We start from the raw sequence: 25,401 nt of genomic DNA on the forward strand, positions 1-25,401 counted from the left end.
TGAAAACAGTAGGGTACTCTTTTTCCCCCTTAGTTGCATACACACATGCCACGTTATTGCTAATGCTATTACAAAGCCAACACAGTCTTAGTTAATATAAAGATTTGGAGACGGAGGATTGTATAAGAACACCAAATAAACAGTGGCGCACACATGGAGGGAACACCGGACCCGGCTTTCTTCATTAGCCGCTTGCCACACAGACAACATTTCCGAGACGCGTCCGATCTCTCTACTGCAAACAAGGCCTGCTAACGGCGTACCGTGGAATTTAGCGTTGATCGAAAGCCTGTCATAAAATGATGATCCATGGTATTGGGATGAGAACATCAACCCTCCAAACACGCCACCATCGCCGCCACCGACACCGTGAGCTCAACCTGCAGCGTTCGTGTAGTAGGGGTTCTGGGAGCTCAAAGCTGGATTCAGAACTTTCAATTTGTCAAAAGCGCTATGGCAAGATGAGTATGCAGTTTCCGAATCCGAATGGTAGAACAGGAATGTGTCCCCCGGGTGTATGCCGACACCATCCACCTCTAAATATTGGTCAGCTCCTCTGGTGGAAAACGAATGAAACAGAACATGGTGAATTAGTCCTTGAATGTTTCAATTCCGATCGGTCGAGTGTCGTTTTGGCACTCGAGCGTAATTGGAACTCCTGCTAATCATACTTCTGAATTCACCCTTAATCTTTGGTGAGTCCAAAGCAAATGCAGTGGGATAAAATTGATAAAAGTCTTACCTTAAAATTTCATAAAAGGCCATGTATGTCCTTTGCTCATGCTCGACAGAGGACGGTCTTTTCTGTATGACGCCGATGTACATAACAGAAGCTGCATCCCACGACTATCACATAGGCAATGTAACACCCATCTCCCGTATATCTTTCCGTACACGAGATACAAATGTCACATCACTTTTAAAACATGTTCTCATTTGAAAACCCATAAAATTTTGTTTCAAATTTTAAAATCACACAATTGAACACAATGACAAAACATTCATTGACACATATTACTTTAAATACATTATAAAACAATTTCTTATGTTCAATTACATGCCAGCTAAGTTCCAAAATGAGTATGATTGTTCAAATGTTACTGACATGTCAACCTTTAATTGATGATAGTTGTTGCTGTTGCACTCCTTACTCGGCAATTCTTTGATTTTTACCTACGTGTGAAATCAACACCCATCTCCCCTTTTTCCCCTTTACTTTACTTTAATACCACAATTCATTTCCTTTTTAAAGGATCAAAATACCCCTTTCATTCTTAGAAATTAGTCTTAACCAAAATAATTTCTAAATTATTTTCTTATACTTTATCATTTATTAATTAAATCCTCAAAATTTAAATCCTTTCAATAAAGTCACTGGCCTGATATTTTAGGTATTACAATTCTCTCCCTTAAGAAAATTCGTCCTCGAATTTAATGATGTACCTGGAACGAAGAGGTGTAGAAACTGCTTCTTCATGTCCTCCTCTCTTTCTCAAGTAGCTTCTTCTACCTTATGATTTTGCCAAAGCACTTTAACTAACGAAACCTTTTGTTACGAAATTCCTTGTTTTCCTTAGCCAAGATTCGTATTGATTCTTCCTCATAAGTTAAATCCGGTCGGATTTCTATCTCTTCCGGCGTGATGACATGGGATGGATCTGATATGTACCTTCTAAGCATCGATACATGGAAAACATTGTGGATCTTGTCTATATCCGGTGGCAAAGCTAATTGATAAGCTACGGGTCCGACCCTTTTCAAGATCTCATAAGGTGCAATAAATCTCGGACTCACATTTCCTTTTATCCCTAATCGCAATACCTTCTTCCAAGGTGATACCTTCATAAATACTTTGTCTCCCACTTGAAAATCGATTTCTTTTCTTTTTCAAATAACATAAGATTTCTATCGATCAAAGGCTATATTCAAATTATCCTGGATAAGTTTTACTTTCTCCTCCATTTCTTTCATCAAATCCAGGCCAATTAGATTTCGATCTTTAAGTTCGAACCAATTTAATGGTGTTCGACATTCCTCCCATACAAAGCTTCATTTGGGACCATCTTAATACTCGATTGGTAACTGTTGTTATAAGCAAATTCTGCTAAAGGAAAATACCTTTCCCATGATCCTTTAAACTCAATCACATATGCCCTTAGCATATCCTCTAGTATCTAAATAGCTCGTTCTGACTACCCAATGCCTCATGTAACGACTTCCAGAATCTTGAAGTAAACCTTGGGTATCGATCGGACACTATTGATGTAGGCACTCCATGCGGTCTTACTATCTCTTTTATATACAACTCTGCATACTTATCCATTGAGTAATCTACTCGAACTAGAATAAAATGAGCCGTCTTGGTCAATCTGTCTACAATTACCCATATCGAGTCTTTTTAACCTGGTGTCAAAGGTAATTACGAAACAAAATCCATTGTACCACGTTCCTACTTCCACTTAGGGATGGATATCGGTTGTAGCAATCTGGAAGGCACCTGATGTTCAACTTTCACTTGCTGACATGTCAAACATTTTGCGACAAAATCCGATACAACTCTTTCATACCATGCCACCAATAACAACTCTTTAAATCGTGATACATCTTATTTCCATCTGGATGCATAGTCAAAGGACTATAGTGTGCCTCGTAAAGAATATATTTCTTCAATTCCTCATTATCAGGAATACAAAGTCTTTCCCGATAATATAAACATCTATCAACCCTCATTTCGAAGTCTTTGGTTTCTTCTTTTTCTACTTGTGCCATCCTTTCCAAACAGTTCTAATCTTGACTTTAATTTAAGTTCAGCAATCAAGGCACCATCTTCCTTTAAAGACATACACGCATCTAACACCCGTAAAGCTGCAAAAGTGTTTTGACTGAGTACATCAGCTACCACATTAGCTTTTCCTGGATGGTAATCAATGATCAAATCATAATCTTTTAAATGCTCAATCGATCTTCTCTGTCTCAAATTCAGCTCCTTCTGAGTCAGCAAGTACTTTAGACTTTTGTGATTCGTATAAACATAGCAATGCTAACCGTATAGATAATGGTGCCAATTTTTCAAAACAAACACTACCGTTGCCAATTCCAAGTCATGTGTCGGATAATTTCTCTTGTGATTCTTCAGATGTCTTGAGGCATTAGCCACAACTTTCCATTCTTGAATCAGCACACATCCTAGTCCATTGTGGGATGCATCACTGAAAACGACATAATCTTTACCCGACTCAGGTTGCACAAGTAATAGGGCCTCTGTTACTATTCTCTTTTGCATGTAAAATATTTCTTGGCATTTCTCCGTCCAAATAAAAAGCATATCTTTCTGCAACAACTTAGTTAACGACAAAGCTAACATGGAGAAGTTCTTCACGAACAGTCTATAATAACCAGCAAGCCCCAAAAAACTCTAACTTCTGAAACATTCTTTGGGGGTTGCCAATCCACTATGGCTTGAATCTTTTTAGGATCTACTCTGATGCCTTCTGTGGAAACTATATGACCAAGTAAAGAAATCTCAGATAACCAAGATTCGCACTTGGACAATTTGACATACATCTTCTTCTCTCAAAGTATCTTAAGAACCACCTTAAGATGGTCATCATGTTCATCTATTGACTTGGAATACACCAAAATGTTATCTATAAATACCACCACGGATTGATCCAAGTAAGGTTGAAATACTCGATTCATTAAGTCTATGAATGCTACAGGAGAATTAGCCAGTCCAAATGGAATTACCACGAATTCGTAGTGTTCGTACCGAGTTCGAAAACTGTCTTGGAAATTTTCTCCTTTTCGATCTTTAATTTGTGGTACCCCGACCTCAGGTCTATCGTAGAGAGATCACCAATCCTTGGAAGAGGATACTTGTTCTTTATCGTTACTTTATTTAGTTGATGATAGTCAATACATAACCACATAGACCCATCATTCTTTTTCACAAATAAAACTGGTGCTCCCCAAGAAGAAACACTGGGTTTGATAAATCCCTTATCAAACAACTCTTGCAACTAGGCTTTTAATTCTCTTAATTCCATTCGATACGTGGCCATAGAAATAGGTTCGGTACCTGGGTAAACCTCAATCTTGAATTCCACTTCACTATCTGGAGGTAACCCCGGTAATTCCTCTGGAAATTTCTTAACTGTTGGAATATCATTTAATCTCACCTCCGACACTCGAGTATCTACCACAGTAGCTAAGAAAGCTATACACCCCTTTGACATCATTTTCTTTGTAATCATGGCTGATATCACATTGGATGGTGATTTATCTTTTTCACCGGCCACTACTATTTCTGTACCCTCCGCATCTTTTAGGAATAATCATTTCTAGCTACAATCGACCCATCCATGATGTGGAGACAACCAATCCATTCCCAAAATAATTCCAAACTCATCGAAAGGAAACTCCATTAAGTTTGCTGGAAAAAATCCCTTGGATTTTTATTGGGCATTTTCTACATACCCGCTATGCTCTCACATTGTATCCCATAGGATTATCGCTATCATTTCATTAAAGATTGGTTCTAAAGGAATTCCTCTATCTCTAACTAACTTTGTACTAACGTATGAATGTGTAGAACCAAGGTCAACTAATACAAATATCATAAAAAGTTGTAATGTACCTGTTATGATTTCTAGGTCATCCCGATCCTCATTAGTCTTAATGTTATAGATTCTGGTGACTCCCCGAGTCTCTTATCGCTGAATTGGTTCAGGTTGTCCCCTTGATCTTTCAATTCCTCTTCTTCTATTAGAAGATGCCACAGATCTTTAGATTGCGCCAAATGATCCCCAGATCTCTTTGGACAATTTCGGGCAAAGTGACTAGTCTCACCACATTGGAAGCAAGCTTCGCTAAGAAGTCTGTATACTCCCCGGTGTGCTCTACCACATGTCTGACATACATTTCTTTCTCCAACATCATTTCTTTTAACTTTGGCCTTTACCCCTCAATAAACTAATTACGTCGGGCCTTGTCATTGGAGACCACCTCAATAGCAAAATAGTTTAACTTATTATACTCAACCTCGTACTTATGTACTACTCAGGTCATCTTGTTTGAAATTAAGAAACTTGTTGGGACCGTTGACGTACCCTACGGCACAATTGAAATAAAACTCAACGGTCTCACCAGTGATCCAAGTACGTAAAACCTAAATCGGGAGGAAGGGATACGAATACTTACAATGGGTTCCTTGAAAAATAGAAAGAACATCAGTGAATACTGGTAGTGTAGATCGGTTCGAATCGTAAGCCTCCACAAAATCACATCTCGGCCTCTACTCAGTTCACCAGATTGAGAGCAATATTTGTTTTCCCCAAAACTGTTTTAAGAGAAAAATGGCTGAAGGTTTATGTGTGTGTGTTAAAAATGACTGCTAGATCTAACACACCCTTTTATATCCATTACCCTAACATCTTAGGGTTTTCAAAGTTATTTTGAATTAACAATAAAATATTATTTAATTAATTCAATTAAATCTACATTAAAGACTTATAATATGAATTATAATCTTTAATGTTTATTTAAAAACGTTTTTAATTATTCTGAATTATATATACCAATTAAAAGAGTTGTAATCTAAATTACATTATTTTAATGCTTACTTACTATATTCGGGATAATTAAAATCATATGTATATCAAATATACATATCATAACTCTAGATATATTTTAGTAACATACAACAAATTGTACATTTTTGCTCATTTCAATCCTAGGGTGTGACCCTGTAGGTTCTTGTAACGTTACTAGTAATTATTAGAACAATTCTAATATTACATACAATGAGTGACATCTAGCAATATATCATTGTCACCTAAGTTACAAGAAATTATAATTCGACATATCATCTTCGTGATTGACTCTTTTATGTATTACATCATTTTATCCTTTATATCTAGAATAGGCACAAGTCTTAGAATAGTCACACTTGTATAGCCCATCTATTATTTCTTGATATCTAGAGTAGACTATAATTAACGAATATGATATCACATATCAACTTATTCGAGCATGGCCATGCATTTCTAGTCTCACTCAATCAAGTGGCATGTTATACATTTTCTTTTATGTAGGAAGGACAAATCCTATCTTAACCATATACACCCCACTACATATATCGAAATATATTCAATAACAGTCTTTATAGTGTAACCAAATACGGAGCATTTTTAACTGTATCAATACATACAACAATATATGTTGGGATGACATTGATCTCAAGTCTGAGGATCATACATATAGTTATCACCATGAGCAATGTTATGACCGTTACATAATAATCCAAGACATATGCTCATGATGGGTCAATCCAATACATTGTTCTCTAACAATATAATCATGTATCAATTTTGACATCTCTATGTCAATGACAACTCCTTGTCATCAATAAATACTATGTTAGTCTTAAGCATATTATTATTGTCCATGACCATAATAATACTTGACTATGGATCTTTTACTTTATTATCTTTCAGTTTATGTTAAACACATACAAATAACTGAAAATAATAGTGGCAATGCCTTTATTCAATAAAATCGGTAAATAAATATATTTTTACAATCATCATATGATTGGTCTTTGGGCATACTCTAACAAAACTACATCAACATCGCTCGTCTAAACTGCTCACCGATATACTTATTGTTAAATTCTTCTTGGAAGAACTGCTAGGTCAATTATTCCGGTGGTTCATACATTATAGTATTTGACCACCACACTCAAACTGATCCTCTTAACAACGATACAACTCCACCTAGCTTCTCTGAATCCGAGCAGTGAAGACTTTCAAGCATTATCATTATATCATTCAGCCATAAATCAACCTCCATAGGGTCTTCCTCCTCTTCTCCACGAAATTTAAGAGCTCCTAAACTCTTCAAAACCTTTGGGATCAATATCCTCGGTATTGGAGGAGTAGAGGGAGGCAGAGGATGTTGAAAACGTGTCAATATAGCGTCAAGAGCTTGTATAAAAGCTCCAAACTCTGGTACTGACATCCCTTGATATACAGGCGCACTAGCATTTTTAGATGGAATTAACTATTCACTTTTAGCCTCATAACTTTTACTACTAGTTCCTTCTATCATCTCTTGTTCCCTAGTTCTATGCGAGTTTGAGGATTCTGACATCTATTAGAACATGCATAGTAATAACATTACAGTTAGTAAGGAGTGTTATCAATTATACTCTAATGACACCATATCAGTAACCTTGACAATCTTAATGGCATGTAATCCCTTTTTCTTATTTCAAATGAACTCGGTTTCGGCCAAGAATCAGCTAAACTTGTAGCTCTAATACCAATAAATGTAACACCCATATCCCGTATGCCTTTCTGTATACGAGATACAAATGTCACATCACTTTTAAAACATTTTCTCATTTGAAAACCCATAAAATTTAGTTTCAAATTTTAAAATCACACAATTTAACAAAATGACAAAACATTCATTGAAACACATAACTTTAAATACATTACAAAATAATTTATTAAGTTCAATTACATGCCAGCTAAGTTTAAAAATGAGTATGATTGTTCAAATATTACTGACGTGTCAATCTTTAATTGGTGATAGTTGTTGTTGCTGCACTCCTTACTCGGCAATTCTTTGATTTTTACCTACGTTTGAAATCAACACACGTTAAGTATTTACTTAATGATGCATAATCTTATAAAGGAATTACAATTTATTCATATGCATATCATGACTATCAAAAGCATGATAATTTGTATACTTCATGAGAATCCTTTACGATCTTTTTAGTTAAATTAAGAAATGACACCGTTTATGTCAAAATCCACTGTTAAGCATTTAGTATTTCACCCAAAGACATTTAACCTTTCATATAACAAGCATGAATGGCACTTTTCTGCCAAATGTACAACTAGGCATTTAATCTTTTACTCAAAGGTATTTAACCTTTCATCTAACTGGTATGAGTGACACATTTTTGTCATATACACAACTAGGTATTTAATCTTTTACTCAAAGGTATTTAACCTTTCATATAACTGGAATGATTGACACTTTTCTATCAAATGCGCAGCTAGGCATTTAATCTTTTACTCAAAGGTATTTAACCTTTCATCTAACTAGCATGATTGACACCTTTCTGTCAAATGCACAACTAGGCATTTAATCTTTTACTCAAAGGTATTTAACCTTTCATCTAACTTGCATGATTAACATCTTTCTGTCAAATGCAAAACTATGCATTTAATCTTTTACTCAAAGGTATTTAACCTTTCGTCTAACTAGTATGATTGACACATTTCTGTCAAATACATAACTAGACATTTAATCTTTTACTCAAAGGTATTTATTCTTTCATCTAACTGGCATGATTGACACCTTTCTGTCAAATGCACAACTAGGAATTTAATCTTTTACTCAAAGGTGTTTAACCTTTCATCTAACTGGCATGATTGACACATTTCTGTCAAATGCACAGCTAGGCATTTAATCTTTTACTCAAAGGTATTTAACGTATCATCTAACTGACATGATTGACACGTTTCTGTCAAAAGCACAACTAGGCATTTAATTTTTTACTCAAAAGTATTTAACCTTTCATCTAACTGGCATGATTGAAACCTTTCTGTAAAATGCACAACTAGGTATTTAATCTTTTATTTTAAAACAGTTTATACCCTAAAGATTATTCATAGTATCAATTACACACACATTATTAACATATATCATATAACGTAAAACATACATCAATTTAAACATTTGAAGTGAACTTATTGTGATTCTCCCTAAAACAATATCATTACCATATATGCACTCACCTGATATGCTTCCCTAACATGTTGTAGTGATGTCAAACTACTTGGTAACTTTGTCCTTGCCCCTTTTCTTGCTCGACTCGGGAGCTTGGTTATAATCTACACAAGCACCCATTTAGTACACATACTATGCAAATGTTAGTATACTATCTAACATTTATCCTTTAATAATACTCAAAAGTACTATTATTTTCAATTTCTCTAACAATTTCGACCTATCTTAAAATTCCTGGCACAATAGTATCGGTACCCATACTAGGGTATTGATACTTCTATACTATGGTACCGATACTCCCTTTTAGTATCAATACCATATCAACATTCTGTAATCAATGGTATTAATACCTCTCTTTTGGTATCAATACCCCATCAGTATCGATACTATTGCATCAGTATCGATACTATTCATCATATTTATGCCAATTTAAACCTATGGTATCGGTACTGATTGATCAGTACCGATACTCTTACCCAGATTTTCTATTTTTCAGCTCGATTCTTACTCAAATATGGTCAAATTCCCTTATGTTTACCCCCAACAATTTTATTAAACTCTTATTTACTTATCTCTACTAACTTCCTTTCATTTAGCTTCTTAAAACATCTAAAATCTCCCAAGAACATTTTCATCTAAGAATCATACCACTTTTCTAACATGTTTTTAATCTCATCCAATGATTCTAATCTCTTATTAACTTATTTGACAAGTCAAATATACTAATAAACATCAATAAAAACTCATAATCTAACATATCATTCAAAAACCCATTTTCTTAAATCTCAAATATTTCATCGATCTCCTAGTTTTAATCTTATTTAACCCTTCCTTAAGCTTACATATCACTTAAAGTTGCAAGAACAAACCAGAATAGAAAGAAAAAACTAATTTGATGAAGCTTACCTTATCTATGGAGAAGGTCATGTGAGCTCAAGAAAGAAGAAGAAATATAGCCTAAGTAATAAAACTCTCCCTTTTTCCCCTTTATTTTACTTTAATACCATAATTCATTTCCTTTTTAAAGGACCAAAATACCACTTTCATTCTTTTATTCTTAGAAATTAGTCTTAACAAAAATAATTTCTAAATTATTTTCTTATACTATATCATTTATTAATTAAATCCTCAAAATTTAAATCGTTTTAATAAAGTCACTGGCCTTATATTTGGGGTATTGCAGACAACTGATTAAGCAACCCTAGTTTCGTGACGCGGATGTACAATTTCGATCGACATTATTACATCCTTACCGATATCACTCAAAAGAGTTTGGAAATCGATTATCTGATGGAATCCATTCACGCTGACAGTGATCCATGAACATTTTGTGCCTCTAGATGTTACAGTAATTGGCCTAAGCTCAGGACTAAAGGGCATTACACCTGTTGACAATATCGAATGGCATCGAGTCCCTCCAATACTTGTTCTTTCAAACGAACCAAACTGAATCCATGATTTTCTCGAAAAAATGATAGTGTTAGCGGAAAGAAAAGTGGACAATAAGTTATAGGAACCACAAGAAAATTCTGTACTTATCAGCATTCAATTTTGGAAAAATGCATCTTTAGAAAAAAAAAAATTGAAGGAAGAGGATAAAATGAAGTACCATGAGGTTTATCTTTGTCCTTTGCAAATACGAGAGCCACCGCATTGAAATAACATAGATCAATATTGTATGCTTGAGAACTATAACCACTTTTGCATATAAAACTGCTGCTTGCATCCCCTAAAATCATTGTTTCCTCATGCATAACATAATCTGACCAAAAAATAGAACCAAGTTTCCAACAATGTTTAGCCTATAAGCGAGCAACGATCTTGAGCTTGAGAGTTCGGTTTAGGATTCGAGCACAAAATGAAGTATATATCATTAAATAAGTAAACAAAGCCGTTACTTTTACTAGCAATATAAGGGATTACTAGTAAAGGGATGGATATATAAAAGTAATTTACCAATCTCTGCAAGAACAAGATTTAAGTCAGCATGTTGATCCTGAAATTATTACATACCAAGTATTAGTAATTAAAAATTAACAAGTAACAAAACAAAAATCCAGATTATTTGAATGAAAATAATGAAGATGTTAACTCACTCCAAACACAATCATCCCAGCTGGTGCAATAAGGCCAGAAACGGAACCTGTGTAGTGCTTTATCTCCATCACGAATCGATTGATCAGGGTAACTCAAGGATTATGATATTGTTAGAAATCACATTAAAATTCACATAATCTATGAATACTAGCCATAAAATCTGAGGCTTAGATTCAACTTCTATTAATAAGGAATTTGGCAAAGGCATCAAGTTTACTATCTTTGGTCTTAATAAGGGGATGGCTTCAACCTCCAGTCCAGGTAGATATCCGACAATCAAGACAATGCCTCGATTAAATTCTTCAGCTATCGAGTCATTGTCTTCAGGAACCATGTGCCTTCTAACCTGTAACATAACTTTAGTTGAGGACTGAAAATCAAGTCTAAATGTTTGATAATTTTAACTTGGGAATAAACCAGCATAAAAGGTAAACCTCTGTCATTGTATTGGAAATGACATCTCTACCAATGAATCCAAATGCAGTGGTGGATACAACAGTACATTGCAACCCAATTTTTTAGTGATCTGCAACATAGCAAAGAAATTTAAAAAATGTTACTTGAATTGATTGTGTTTTCGATGGACCGAAGAAGTGTCAGAGTTGGTGCTCTGAGAAACATTCTGATGTTTTAAGTTTTTAAACCGGAGAATAGTCCAACCCGCCGAGAACACTGTCATCGGTAGTGAATCAAACACCAAAAGCAAAGGGATCATACAAGTTGATGAGCAGTATCCAAGCTAAACTGCAACTCGATAGAGGCGATGGCAAACTAAGGACGAATAGGCTCTGAGAGAACCTTGTTAAGAACTTCCCTCACACCATCCTATTAATTGAAAATCAAATAACTCATTTTCAAGTGTTTGATATTGAAAAGAAAAAAATATGAGTCAACAGTTACTTGTTAAACTTACACGAAAAGAATGATTGACAGACGATGCAGAGGCAAGCTTCGGAATAGCCAAAGCTCTTTCGCAAACTTTGTTCTAGGTTTTTTAACGCAGGCTGCTGATACGAATAATGTAGCTGGCAACCTGAAGAGTATGTTTTGCAGAATGTCATCGTTTGCAGCACCAAAAACACTCATTTTCTTATTCTTCTTCTTTTTCAACCTTTAGCTTGTTTTGTATATTATGTGTTTCACTTCCATGAACCTACTTATATAATACAAAAGTTCAACAAGTGGGTGAAAAACAACAAATGCAAAGCGTTTCAGCTTATTAAAGATAACGTGCATGGTGAGCTAAGGTGCACGTGAATAGTGTGCTCTCAGTTGTATGTAAGCTAAGCCTAAGGTTGTTTGGCTGTTAGTTCAGTAGTTAGGTTGTTAGATCTGATAGTTTTTTTTAGCTTTTGTGAGCTATAAAGCTACTGTACTTTAACTGTATATTTCAATGAAAATAAAATAATATTTTAGAGTTCTTATTTGAGTTTCTAATACGGTATCTTTTGCTAAATGTTATGGGCCTATTATTTGTCATTGTTGTGCTCTCTGACGTGCTGTGTAGTTGAGTTCTCTACAGCCGTTCTCGCCGTTCATCATTTTTTACAAATAAGAAAGTAAACATTGTCTTGGATGAACAAACTTTCTCCTATGGAAGCAGCAGATCCTTCTCACGGTTCGTAGTCACCGTCTTGAGAGGCTTCTCAATGGCACATTGTTAGTTCCTCCTAAATTCATAGTTGATGAGAATGGTGCGTTTGTTGTTAATGAGGAGTTTGAAGATTTTATGGCACAAGACAGTGCTCTTTCCTCGTGGCTTTTATCCATGATTAGTGCTCCTTTTTTGCCTCAGTTTGTTGATGTTAAGTCTGTATCGACTGTTTGACGTATTTTTGTACAGTTCTTTGCCAACAGATCCACGACGATGGTCATGAATTTGTACTATAAACTTCAGTCTTTGAGAAAAGGTGATGATTTGATGCGTGTGTATCTTACTTTTATTAAAGAGGTGTGTGATGCTCTTGCGTCTTGTGGCAGTTTTGTGTCACAGGTTGAGCATGTTGTGAGTGTTCTCAAAGGTTTTTCAAGAGAGTATCAATAGTTTATGGTGGTGATAACTAGTCCATATACACTTTCTCTTAATCGATTTACTCCATGCTCATTGATACAGAGACACATCTACCCGATTTTAATTCTCACGCTGAGAATTTTCCTATGAGTGCCAATATTGTTTAGGGAAAATTATACACCAGTTCTACAGGGTTTGATAATTATCATGATTAAAAACAACAACATCTTGCGTCATTACGTGGTGGACGTTCTTGTGGTAGAGGTCAAGTCCGTTTACATTTTCATTTGTGTGGTAAGAATGGTCACTCTGTTGATAGTTGTTGGTATTGGTTTGATCATGATTTTCCAGGTGTTCTAGAAAATAATGCTTAGCTACAATCCAAGGGTGAGTCGAGTAGTGTTAACTATGTGAGTTTTGACAATGTTGATTGTTTGTACTGTGCCAGCAAGCATGGTGTTGTCTCGATGCAAGCTGGTGGCGTGTCTCAGGCTAACATGGTCTCGTCTCCTCGTGCTCAGTGGGTTGTTGACGCGGGTGCTACACATCATGTGACTCTTGATGTTTCCAATATTGCTCACCCAACTAATATAGATGGTCCAGGTAATCTTTTGGTTGGTAATGATGTTTCTCTTAATTTAAATATGGTTGGTAGATCCTTATTGTACTCATCATCACGAGCTTTGTTACTTACTGAGTTTTATATTTGCCTCAAATCACTAAACATCTTTTTTTTGGTGTTAAAGTTTGCTAGAGATATTCACATATTTTTCAAGTTTTATGCTGATGGGTGTTGCATTCGTGATGAAGTGACGAACAAGATTCTTCTTCAAGGAAAACAACAATGTGATCTTTTTATGTTTGCATTGGATAATAATTCTAGTAATTGTAATAAACCAAAGGTTCTTTTGGTTGATGACTCTCGTAATTCCCTTGATCTATAGCATAGAAAATTAGGACATCTAGCTTTTTCTACTTTAAAATCTATTTGTAAGACCATTATTGTCACCATTTCAGATAGTGCAAATCATACATTGCTTGTTATTTGGGTAAAAGTCACAAGTTACCCTTTGTTGAATCTACCACAGTCTATGACGTGGTTTTCTAGCTTGTGTTTATTGATCTTTAGGGCCTTCACCTGAGCCCTCTACTGGTTATCTATGCTACATTTCTTTTATGGATGCTTGTACGAGACATACATGGGTATATTTCTTGAAGGACAAATCACAGGAAACTGTTTCATTTAACCTATTTCAAAGTATGGTTAAGACTCAATTTTCCTTATCCATCAAAGCAGTACAAAGTCATTGGGGAGGGGAGTACAAAAACTAGTCAAATGAGTTAGCTCAGGAAGGTGTTTTCCATAGGGTCACTTGTCCTCATACTATTGAGCAAAATAGGGTTGTTGAGTGTAAGCACCAACATTTATCTAGTTGGTACTGGTACTGTTGGCTCAGGCATCTCTTCCAATTCATTTTTGGTCATATGCAATAGCTACAACTGTTCATATAGTGAACATGTTGCCAACCAAGGTGTTAGGCAATATTTCTCCATTTAAGAAGCTGTTCGCAAAGAAACTAGACTACAAGGTCCTGTGCATGTTTGGTTATAGGTGTTTCCCGCATCTTCGAGACTTTTAATCGCTCAAGCTGATGTCCCAGTCTCAAGTGTGCACATTTTTGGGATATAGTCCTCAACATCGAGAATTTCAATGCCTTGACCCCACTGGACATGTCTTTATTAGCAAGCATGCAAAATTTGATGAATTTGTCTTTCCCTTTACAGAGATAAAGCTAGATGTAGATCATCATGTTCAGCTCTTTTCACGATCAGCAGCTCTTGAGATTGTTGTTGAACGCCACAAGGTCTATCCTCAAGTAGTGATACCAACATAGGAAACTACTAGTGCCACCTCCCATGCATATGCTATTTTGGGTGAAGATGGTCATGGTTCTTTGATGGTAGGTTCTGATTTAGGCAATGATGTTAGCTTTCCTTCTCTTTCTGTTGGTGTTTCCTCTTAAAATATTGATCCAGTCATCAGTGGTGTTAATAAGGAAGCTAGTCAGTTTGTTGTTGAATCTTCAATTGAAGAGTATAGTGTAAATTTACCTGTCACTGATACTCATCCCATGCTTACACGAAGTAAGTGTGGCATCTTCAAGACAAGAGTTTTTGTTAGTGAAATAGACACAACTATACCTACTGATATTCATCAGGACATGAAATATAGTAATTGGGCAAGTGTTGTTCAAAATAAATTAGCAGTTGTACAATGGAATGGTACATGGTTTTTGGTGTCGTTGCCAGCTGGACTAACAGTAGTTGGTTACTAATAGTTGTTCAAGTTGAAGTAAATTCTTGATGGCATGGTTAATCGTTACAAAGCTTGCCTTGTTACAAAGGGTTTTTAACAAGTTCCCAGACAAGACTTCAAAGAAACCTTCAGTCCGGTGGTCAAATTTCCAACTTTGAATGTTTTTTTATCTATTGCTATCACGAATAAGTAGTCTCTGCAACATGTGGATGTTAACAACACCTTCTTACATGGTGACTTAAATGAGGATGTCTTCATGCAACAACCACCTGGGTTCGAACAATTTGCTGCAGATGGCACCAAGCTTGTTTGTAAACTCCAGAATGCTCTTTACAGGCTACGTCAAGCACTAAGGAATTGGCATACTAAGATGAATGATAGCCTTGTGCAGATGGGGTTTCGCTCATTGAAGGCTGATGCCTCGTTGTTTATTTCTCATGTTCAAGAAGTCTCTATATATGTGTTTGTATATGTAGATGACATTCTTATTACTGGACAGTCTGTTGTTGAGATTAAATGAGTGATTTATTTAATTCGTGATATTTTTTCATTAAAAGATCTTGGTGACCTGTAGTATTTTTTAGGAATTGAGATTCAACGATATGGTGATTCTTTGGTTCTCAATCAAAAGAAATTTATCTTAGAGTTATTGGAGAAGAAATGTGTAAAACCCCAAATATCAGGTAAGTGAATGAAATATAAGGAGTTTCAAATTTTATGGTTTAATTTGAATAAATTGAAAAGTTCAAGAGTGAATTTGAAATTGTATAAATGACTTATTATCAAAGATGAGATATTAGAAGGTTATTATGGTCTTTTTGAATGAAAAGAATTTTATATTCCTTTTTAAATGATATATACGTGGGTATAAGGAAGAGAAATAAAAAGAAATCTAGAACCATTGTTATCTTCTTCCTCTTGTCGTGAACTTCCATCTTTCCAAGGTAAGTTACTTCAAGTTGGTTGTTTTTTTAATTTAGGGGTTTATTTTTGAAGCTTTAAGTGATATATAATATTAAAGAAGTTTAAAGATGAAGAAAAACTAAGTTAATATGGAATTCTTAGTGAATTGGTGAAATGGGTTTTTAAGTGAAGGGTTGAGATTTGGCTAATAAATGGATTCTAAATGTATAATTGACTTGTCAAAGTTCTAACAAAGAGATTTGAAGTGTCAGAAATGATTTAGAGCATGCTTCAATAAATGACATAATTTTTAGTTTTAAGAATTCCCTAGAGAAATTTGGATGTTAGAAGAGGATTATTTGATATAAGTTGATCAGGATAATTGTTAATGAGTTTGAGGAGTTGAATGGAGCTAAGAATAAGATATTTAGGTGGAATTGGGGGGAAATTCGAAGTGAACTAAATGAAGTCTGGGCTAGGGTATCGGTACTGGAAGAACATTATCGATATTATAGTGTTAAATCGAAGGAAATAGTTTGGATATGATGAACAATATCGATACTGCAAGTGGGGTATCAATATTATTATTAAGTATAGAATTTCAGAATGCCAAAATGGTAACGGTACTGAAGGGGGTATCGGTACCATAGTATAGAAGTATTGGTATTGAAGTATGGGTATCGATACTAATGCGTCTGAAATTTAAAGTAAAAGTTTTAGTTTCATTTTTTAAAATGTTAATTGGTTATACGCTAATGTAAAGTGGTATTGATATTGGATATATCTACATGTAGACCTGGATCAAAAGAGTATCGATCATAGCAATATAAAAAAAGAGAATTAGTGAAAGCAAAAAGGATTCGTTTAGAACTTACGTGAGGCTAAGGTGAGTGTAACTTATTTATTTCATATCATAAATGAGGACGGCTTGTGATAAGACAACTTCAAAGTTTTCGATCGAAAATTGTTTATTTCTTTTATGATATATTTTATGATGTTTTATTCAAGTATATTCCTAAGTTATGTTTTTATTGAGATGTGTATTTGAATGTGAACACGTGACATGTGAATATAAATTATATGAAAATTTTCAACGTGGTAGTAAACTACGAGAATATAAATGTACTTTAAGCGAATAAAATGAACTTTAAATTGTGAAACGAAAAATAAATGTAAAGTAAAAGCCCAAGATGTATGTACGAGAATTAGAGGTATAATTGGCATGCCAAAAGTAGAGGGTTCTACGCGGTCATTCGGGATAATCTATGTGGTCCTTCGGGACATTTCTACGTGGTCCTTCGGGACAAATTCCATATGGTCTATTGGGACAAATTCTACGTGGCACTTCAATGCAATTTATATAAGCAGTGGTGACTGCATTAGTGCACAACCTCAATGTACTCATATACCTTGAATTCTCAGTGTTATGCATTAGGCTAAAAGAATAAAAGGATACAAGTTGAACAATATGTAACTCGATATGTTTTATCATAAAATATATGTTGATTTCAGTATGAAATGTTTTATATGGATTGAATAAGAAATTGTTTTTAAAGGTTTTCTTTTATACTCCTTATTACCTCACTAAGTCAAGGACTTAGCGTGTGAATGTTTCACATGTAGGTTCAAAGAAAGATAAGGATTAAAGCTAGAAGTGGACATCATACTCCAGTAAAAGATCAAATCAGAACAATTTGAAATGTATGATATTTTTATTATTTTGGTGATTTTGTTGGCATGTACTACCTAGTTTTAAATCGTAATACTCTGACCCATTTTGTAAACATACAGGATTGTATTTATGTAAATTATTAAGTATCTTATTCAAAGGTGAATGTGAGTTTTCATTTCATATTTTAAATGAAGGGTCCACTATTTTATTATAAATAAAAGTTTAAATTTGTAATTACTTTTTAAAAGTTAATGATTTGAAAAGTTAATGCGACACCTTGGATTTGTATTTGGGTTGGACACGGGTTGGGGGTGTTACATTTATTGTTATTAGAGTTATGGTTAATTTATTTTACTTTCGAAATGAAGAAGTTTTTTGTTTTAAAAAGTGAACATGCCAACTGAAAATTTAAAATCTATGGTATGATAAGGTAATTAGTATATTGTCCCTACTAATAGAATAGTGATTGGATTTTATAGATGTCGGACTTTGACGGCTCCCGAAGTGAAGTGGGAGATGCTCAGGAAGTAAGTAGTAATTCACCTGTCCAGTTAGGCAAGGAGAAGAGCATGCGTCTCAGGGGGTGCCTGTACAAGATCAGGGAGTGTTTTTCAGGATGATGGACTTTATTATGACGCATTTCCAACCACCTGCTACCTCAACTCCTAAGATGAAGGTAGCAAAAGAGTTGAAAGCGTTAGGAGCACCATAGTTCAAATGTGAAGCTGAGGAAAGTCCTATTGCTGCAGACCTTTGTCTTAATGATGTAATGATCATTTTGGAGGGTCTACACTATTTGGAAGTGGAGAAGTTAGATGGAGCAGTCTCGTTGCTATGAGGGTAAGCTAGGATATGGTGGAATAATGTGACGATGCGAGCTACCCGGGCAAACTAGGATATGGTGGAATAATGTGACGATGCGAGCTATGAGGGACCGGATGACATGGTCGTTCTTTCTAGAATAGTACAAAAAATAAGTATATTGGGGATTAGTTCATTCGTCAAATAAAATAGGAGTTCATGTGTTTGAAGCAAGGGAATCGCACTGTGTATGAGTATGAGTACAAGTTCAACAACTTGAGTATATTTGCATCGGAGTTGGTCCCTACGGAAAAGGATTCTTGTGACTAGTTTATAGAGGGATTGCACTCCACATTGAAGGAACTATTGTTAGCACTGGACCTTTCCACATTCGAATAAGTGGTGAATCGAGCTAAAGCCTTAGAGCGTGCTCAGAATGAAAGATTTAGGGAGCAGAAGACCCAGTGGAACAAAAGAGTTGGTGCATTGTCTAGTGCATCACAATCAAAGAAAAGTTGAGGTTCAGGTTTTCAAACTCAATCAATATCTGAATCAATGTCACCCTCAGGTAGAGAATCTTATCCTGGAGGAGCTAGACATCTCAATCATTGGATTCAGGAGCAAGAAAGTCAATTCAATGTCAGCATTGTGGCAAACACCATAGTGGTATAAGTCAAATAGTCTCTAGAGAATGTTTCAGATGTGGGGATACCAAACATTTTATTCGGGATTACCCATTGATGACTGAAGAGGTTACCTAGTTTGAGAGATCTGCTATTGTACCTCAAAGAGGTAGAGGACGAGGTAGAGGAATAAATCAGTTTGAATCCTCCACTCAACCTGAAGTATGTCCAACTGCTCAAGTCTACAACATCAAGACTAGTGAAGATCACAATGAACTAGAGATCATTGCAAGTATATTTCAGTTATTTGATAAACCCATTTTGGTTTTGATTGTTCCGGGATTAACCTATTCTTATATATGTAGTAAGTTGGTTAGAGGATTGAAAATCCAATTAGAAGTTATAAGTAATGATGTGATTGTGACTAACCTATTAGGGTATAGTGCTTGAGTGACTCAGTTTAGTTGAGGGTGTCCCATAAGGATTCAGGGAATTGAAATCCCTCTTAATCTGATGGAATTATCATTTGATGAGTTTGAAGTTATTCTGGGAATAGACTGGATATATCGTTACCATGCCAATGTCGATTGTTAGGTTTAATAAGTCCTGATAGATCAGAAGTAATGGTGATTAGTGAAAGATTTAATCCATTAGCTAATACGATATCGATAATTTCAACCAAGAAATTAATGCTTCCAGGATGTCCAACTTTTATTGCAAATGTAATTGAGACTCGAGTCAAGGAAAAAAGATTTAAAGACATTCCAACTGTTCGAGAGTTCCCAGAAGTATTTCCTGAGGAATTATCAGGTTTACCTCCAGATAGGGAGGTTGAGTTTCTAATTAAAGTTATGTCGGGAACAACACCAATTTCGATGGCTCCTTACGGAATGGCCCCAAAGGAATTGAAAGAGCTAAAGACTTAACTGCAAGAGCTACTAGATAAAGTATTTATCAGACCTAATGTATCGCCATGGGGTGCACCAATATTATTTGTAAAGAAAAATGGTTTTATGCGTCTTTGCATTGATTATCGACAACTCAACAAGGTGACCATAAAGAACAAGTATCATCTCCCAAGAATTGATGATTTATTTGACCAACTTAAGGGAGTTGCAGTGTTTTCCAAATTTGATTTACGCTCGGGTTATCATCAGTTGAAGATTCAAGAGATGGAGTTTCAAAGACGAATTTTAGGACTCGGTATGGCCATTAAGAATTCGTAGTTATGTCATTTGGATTAACCAATACACCAACTGCGTTTATGGACCTCATGAATAGAGTATTCTAACAATATCTTTATCAGTTCGTGATTGTCTTCATTGATGATATCTTGGTTTATTCAAAGACAATTGAGGAGCATGACACCCATCTGAGGGTGATTCTTCAAACACTACGAGATAAGAAGCTTTATGCTAAGTTGTCTAACTGTGAGTTTTGGTTATCTGAAGTGGCATTCCTTGGACATGTGATTTATGCATAGGGTATTCGGGTAGATCCTCAAAAAATAAAAGCTATATTAGATTGGGAAGTTCCAAGAAATGTTTCGGAAGTACGGAGTTTATTGGGTTTACATGGATATTATTCAAGGTTCGTAAAGGAATTTTTGATGATTTCCTTTCTTTTGACCAAGTTGTTGAAGAAAGATATATTTTTCGTATGGATGGAAAAATGTCAAAAGAGTTTCGAATATTTAAAGAAAGTTCTTACGGAGGCTCCAGTGTTAGTGCAACCAGAATCGGACAAGGATTACATGATTTATAACGACACTTCCCATAATGGTATGGGATGTGTATTAATGCAAGATGGAAAAATAGTCATCTATGCTTCAAGACAACTTAAGCCCCATGAGAAAAACTATCCGACGCATGATCTTGAGTTAGAAGTATTGTTATTTACGTTGAAGATTTGACGCCACTATATATATGGTGAGCGTTGCTACATTTACACAAATCACAAAAATTTGAAGTATTTGCTAACTCAAAAAGAGCTTAACCTATGACACAGAAGGTGGATCGAGCTAATTAAGGACTATAATGCAATTATAGATTATTATCCTGAGAAGGCTAACGTGGTAGCTGATGCTCTTAGCCAAAAGGCCTTTGCAGCTCTACGTGTGTTAAATGCACGACTCGCATTGAAGGAAAATGGTGCTCTAGTGGCTGAATTGAATATGAAACCTTTACTCTTGGATCTAATAAGGGAATTTCAAAAGAAAGATGATAAATGTTTGACAAATATTGAACAAGTGAATAAAGGTAAAGTTAAGGATTTTGATGTAAAGTCAGATGGATGCTTATATTATAGATATAAAGTTTGTATTCCAAATGAAGAAAGAAATACTGATAGAAGCTCATTGTAGTCCTCTGACCACGCATCTAAGAGGGAACAAGATGTATCAAGATTTAAAAGGGTGTTTCTGGTGGCCGGGTATGAAAAGAGAAATATATGAGTTTGTTGCAAAGTTTCTGATTTGTCAACAAGTGAAAGCTGAACATCAAGTGCCTTCCAAATTATTGCAACCAATCTCTATTCCTCAATGGAAATGGGAAAGAGTTACGATGGATTTTGTAACGGGATTTCCATTGTCACAAAACAAAAAGGATTCAATATGGGTAATTATGGATTGCCTAACAAAGACTTCGCATTTCATTCATGTTCGAACGGATTATTCAATGGATAAATATGTTGAATTATACCTCAAGGAAATAGTTTGACTGCATGGAGTACCAGTTTCAATAGTTTCTGATAGAGACCCAAGATTTACTTCGAGATTTTGGAAGTCTTTACATGGATCTTTAGGTACTCGATTGAACTTTAGCACTACTTTTCACCCTCAAACCGATGTCCAATCAGAGCGGACAATTCAGGTTCTGGAAGATATGTTAAGAGCATGTGTGATTGAGTTTCATGGATCGTGGGAAAAGTATCTATCAATTGCGGAATTTGTATATAATAATAGTTATCAATTGAGCATTAAAATGGCACCCTACGAAGCATTGTATGGAAGGAAATGTCGATTGTTGCTTAATTGGTATGAATTAATAGATCGGGACGTTCATTGTCATGATTTGATTAAAGAAGTAGAAGAAAAGGCTCAATTGATCCAGCAGAACCTTAAAGTGGCATATGATAGACAAAAGTCATACGCGGATTTGAAGAGAAAAGAAATTGAATTTTAAGTAGGTGACAAAGTTTTCCTTAAGGTATCACCTTGAAAGAAAGTACTTTGTTTTGGGCATAAAGGAAAGCTCAGTCCTAGGTTCATTGGACCTTATGAAACCTTCAAAAGAGTTGGATCAGTGGAATATCAGTTTACGTTGCCACCTTAAATGGAAAAGATTCACAACATATATCACATGCATATGCTTAGGAGATATCGATCAGATCCTTCACACATCTTAGTACCCGATGAAATTAAAGTTCAATCTGACCTGACCTACGTGGAAGAACCAGTGCAGATTTTGGAAAATGAAGTTAAATAACTAAGGAATAAGACGATTCCATTGGTTAAAGTTCTCTAGAGAAATCAAAAAGTAGAAGAGGCGACATCAGAATGTGAAGATGACATGAAACGACAGTTTCCTCATCTCTTTGTATAGTGAAAATTTGAGGATGAATTTTCTTAAAAGGAGATTTGTAGCACCCCAAACATCGGGTATGTGACTGAAATATAAGGAGTTACAAATTTTTTGGTTCAATTTGAATAAATAAAAAAGTTCAAGGATTAATTTGAAATTGTGTAAAGGACTTATTATCAAAGACGATATATTATAAGGTTATTATGGTATTTTTGAATGAAAGGAATTTTATATTCCTTTTTAAAGGATATATAACACGTGGCTATAAGGAAGAGAAATAAAAAGAAAAATTTGGAACCACTGTTATCTTTTTCCTCTTGCCGTGAACTTCCATCTTTCCAAGGTAAGTTACTTCAAGTTGGTTGCTTCTTTAATTTGGGGGTTTGTTTTGAAGCTTTAAGGGGTATATAAGATTAAGGAAGTTTAAAGATGAAGAAAAACTAAGTTAATAAGGAATTCTTAGTGAATTGGTGAAATGGGTTTTAAATGAAGGGTTGAGATTTGGCTAATAAATGGATTATAAAGGAAGAATTAGCTTGCCAAAGTTCTAACTAAGATATTTGAAGTGTCAAAAATGATTTAGAACATGTTTGAATAAATGACATAATTTTTTGTTTTAAGAATTCCCTAGAGAAAATTGGATGTTAGAAGAGGATTATTGGATATAAGTTGATTAAGATAAGAGTTAATGAGTTTGAGGAGTTTGAGGAGTTGAATGGAGCTAAGAATAAGATATTTAGGTGGAATTAGGGAAAATTTAAAAGTGAACTAAATGAAATCTAGGTTAGTGTCTCGGTACTATAAGAACAATACCGATATTATAGTCTTAAATCGAAGGAAATAGATTGTATATGCTGAACAATATCGGTACTGGTTGAATTAGTACCGATACTGAAAGTGGAGCATCGATTCCAAGAGTAAGGTATCGATACTATTATTAAGAATATCGATACTATTATTAAGTATAGAATTCTAGAATGCCAAAATGGTATCAGTACTGAAGGAGGTATTGGTATCATAGTATAAAAGTATTGGTACTGAAGCATGGGTATCATACTAATGCGTATGAAATTTAAAGGGAGAGTTTTAGTTTCATTTTTGTAAATGCTAATTGGTTATACATTAATGTAAAGTAGTATTGATATTGGATATATCTACGTGTATACCTTGATCGGAAGAGTATTGATCATAGCAATATAGCAAAGAGAATTAGCAAAAGCAAAAAGGATTCGTTTAGAACTTACGTGAGGCAAAGGTGAATGCAACTTATTTATTTCATATCAGAAATAAAGACGGATTGTGATAAGCCAACCTCAAAGTTTTCGATCAAAAATTGTTTATTTCTTTTATGCAATATTTTATGATGTTTTATTGAAGTATATTCCTAAGTTATGTTTTTATTGAGATGTGTATTTGAATGTGAACATGTGACATGTGAATATGAATTATATGAAAATGTTCTACGTGTAAGTAAACTACGAGATTGTAAATGTACTCTATGCGAATAAGATACACTTTAAATAGTGAAACGAAAAATAATTATAAAGTTAAAGCCCAAGGTATATGTACGAGAATTATAGGTGGCATGCCAGGAGTCGAGGGTTGTACGTGGTCCTTCGGGACATTTCTACGTTGTCCTTTGGGACAAATTCTACACAGTCCTTCGGGACACATTTTAAGTGGTACTTCAGTGCAATTTATATGAGCAGTGGTGACTGCATTAGTGCACAACCACAATGTACTCATATACCATGAATTCTAAGTGTTATACATTGGCTAAAACAATAAAATGATACAAGTTGAACAATGAGTAACTTGATATGTTTTATCATAAAATATATGCTGATTTCAGTATGAAATGTTTTATATGGATTGAATAAGAAATTGTTTTTAAAGTGTTTCTTTTATACTCCTCATTGCCTCACTAAGTCAAGGACTTAGACTGTGAATGTTTCACATGTAGGTTCAAAGAAAGACAATGATTAAAGCAAGAAGTGGACAACATACTCCAGTAGAAGATCATATCAGAACAATTTGAAATGTATGATCTTGTTATTATTTTGGTGATTTTGTTGGCAAGTATTACCTAGTTTTAAATTGTGATGCTCTGATCGATTTTGCAAACATACTGAATTGTATTTATGTAAACTATTAAGTATCTTATTCAAAGGTGAATGTGATTTTTCATTTCTTATTTTAAATGAAGTGTTCTGCTATTTTAATATAAACAAAAGTTTAAATTTGCAATTACTTTTTAAAAGTCAATGATTTGAAAAGTTAATGTGACACCTCGGATTCATATCCGGGTCAGATACGGGATGGAGTTGTTACAACATGCATGTCAAAGGCTACACAGTTACTCCTATTGTTCTCAATAACAAGCTTTGTAATGATGAAAGTGAACTGCTAGAAATGCTCGAGAATTTCGAAGCATGGTTGGTGCATTGTTGTATGTCTGTCATACAAGACCAAATATCGTTTACAGTGTGAGCAAGATAGCTTAATTCATGCATGAACCTGTGAGTTTCATTTTTTGGCTGCTAAATGCATCTTACGTTACCTGGTGGAACTGTAGAGTTTGGATTGGTGTT

The 25,401-nt window shown here is 34.8% G+C and overlaps 1 pseudogene; it reads right to left on the minus strand.

The window, feature by feature from the left end:
- Window positions 1–28: 28 nt before the first annotated feature.
- Window positions 29–11,988, minus strand: LOC120124766 (annotated as a pseudogene).
- Between the last annotated feature and the right edge of the window lie 13,413 nt (window positions 11,989–25,401).

This window comes from Hibiscus syriacus, unplaced genomic scaffold (assembly GCF_006381635.1).
Source record: "Hibiscus syriacus cultivar Baekdansim isolate YM2019G1 unplaced genomic scaffold, ASM638163v2 tig00110429_pilon, whole genome shotgun sequence".
Classification (NCBI taxonomy): Eukaryota; Viridiplantae; Streptophyta; class Magnoliopsida; order Malvales; family Malvaceae; genus Hibiscus; species Hibiscus syriacus.